The 2,080-nt window shown below is 43.7% G+C and overlaps 1 long non-coding RNA gene across 1 annotated transcript in view; it reads right to left on the bottom strand.

Annotated features, from left to right (window-relative positions):
* Nucleotides 1-399: 399 nt before the first annotated feature.
* LOC105310330 overlaps nt 400-2,080 on the bottom strand; it is a 3,219-nt gene continuing 1,538 nt past the window's right edge. The window contains exons 2-4 of the long non-coding RNA XR_897485.2: nt 1,595-1,722; nt 620-720; nt 400-454 (exon numbers count right to left, since the gene is read on the bottom strand). This is a non-coding gene — a long non-coding RNA (uncharacterized LOC105310330). The remainder of the gene's footprint in view (nt 455-619; nt 721-1,594; nt 1,723-2,080) is intronic.

Below are 2,080 nucleotides of genomic sequence, written 5' to 3'. Positions count from 1 at the left end.
TATGTAAATATGAGCAAGAACATCTGAATACTACCCCCATAATAAGCTTTGAAGACAATTTAGGAAAGTTTTCCAAGTGAGAAATTTCATATAAAATTAAGGAAATCCTCTACAGTCCCTTCTGGGCTATAGTTTGTTGTGAGTATCATCTTCAAGCAACAAAGGGAACATTTGGCCCATGAAAATCAGAAAATGCCAAGTTTCTAGATAGATGAGCTCTTATGAAATAATTAGCTGAATCCAATAAGCCTCTGCTACATTCTTCAAAGCAAGAATCATTGTCCCAGAATGCCACCTGTTATCGCCACTAAAACCATCTTCTATATGTATCCTGGTTAGCTTGATGAGAATTTTTCATTGTTTTCAACAAAAAGTTTTTTCCTTCTGAGAGTATGCCCCTTGAGTACCTGGAATCTTCTGAGGTTTCGATTCCATGGCAGCTATCTGTTCTCACCTGTCAAAAAGAATATTAAGTGTTGTTAGTCTCCAAACAACAGTATATTCACTGATTAGCCGGCTGATCATGAAGGTTGATGAGATGGTTATCTGTCTCCTCCCGCCCCCTGCTCCCAGGCTGATGGTCGCCTCAGCTACCAGGACTCGTCCAAGCAGTGCTTACCAAGTGGCAGTTCTGTACAGGTGTTGCCAGGATGACAGAAGAAGCTGTCTTCCTGGACTTTGTCTGCTTCTGGTCCAGAACTGACTCTGATAAAAGAATGCCTAGGGGAGCGACACCAAGAAGGAGGAGTTAAGAACAGGGCAGAGGGCAGGACAGCTATGGAGCAAATGTAACTGAGAAATCATTTCTGGCCAAAAGGAAGCCCCACATAAGTCCATCTTCATGCCAGGAGCTCACTTTCTCCAGTGGGAAACCTAAAAGTGAGGACCAGGGCATATAATGTACTTAAACTGCCTCAGCCACCTGGGTGGCTCGTCCCCAAGGCTGCCTGACTCTGGGGGCTGAGGCTGACACAGTGAAACTGACTCCGAAAGGAGAGTCCTTTCCTGGGCAGCTCTGCCGGTGACCCATGCCCATTACGGTGCGCTGAGAGAAGGAGACTCCCACAGGGTGAAGGGCCTCGGGGCAGGTGAGGTCTTTAGAACAGGCACGTGTTGGTGACCAATATTTACCTTGAGTTAATAAGACTCTCATAATAGAAGGAAGCACTGAACAGGGCAGTCCTCAGGACAGTCCCAGGAAAATGGATGGAGGCCAAGGGACTTTTACCATCCATCGACCTAGTATCATTTCTCTTTTTCTTCCTGATAAACTCTTTCTCTCCTTTTAAGTCATAAATGACTCAACAATTTTTAAATCATACATATTTATATATCTATTTTTTAAAAACAGATGAAACTCTTAAGATTAAGACCACAGGTTTTACTTTTGGTGATTTGTCAGAAGCATGTGGGAGCTATTTAAAGACTAGTGGGGTTTTCCTGGACCCTGACTCACTCACACTTTTCCTGACCAGAGAAAGGTTTTCTCTATTCAGGTATCCCTGTATATTAAGGATACTGATTATTTGAACAAATAACAACAACAAAAAACGAAATAGCAAATTAGACTTTTCTGGGGTGTCTTAAGGCATACCTTGAAGAACTTGTGTCCTTAGCCCTTGCTTGGTGTAAGGGGCACACTCAGTTCTGTGAGGTGAGCTGGATGCCTGGGAAAGGTGCCAGGCCACCAGGGCCAAACCCTCTATTCCCTGGAAGAGAATTCTGCACAAGAAAGAGGAATATAACCTACTTAAGACTTACCCACCCTCCAAATGACATGGATATTTAAAACAATTTACCCCTGAAGTCTTGTGTCAAATCCATTAAATTCTTTCCAGTTGTAGGGATTTCACAGACTGAAATAGAATTGGGGACCACTGGTTTTCAGCCCATCACCCTTCCCTCCATCCATCCACGTAGGAGTTGGCCACCCCCTCCCAAGGGGCATTTAGGCTGGTGAGTGATGGTGCTCAAAGGTCAGAAGAGAGAAAGGTGCAGGAGAGATGAGCTGAGGGTGAGATATTTTAAAGCTGTGTGTGTACTATAAGCTCTGTGTTTAAAAAGCCAAACTTCTTTTTTT

The sequence above is a fragment of the Pteropus vampyrus genome, unplaced genomic scaffold, assembly GCF_000151845.1.
Source record: "Pteropus vampyrus isolate Shadow unplaced genomic scaffold, Pvam_2.0 Scaffold2355, whole genome shotgun sequence".
Lineage (NCBI taxonomy): Eukaryota > Metazoa > Chordata > Mammalia > Chiroptera > Pteropodidae > Pteropus > Pteropus vampyrus.
Note: the sequence above shows the minus strand (reverse complement) of the source record. Positions and strands in the feature narration are given on the sequence as shown.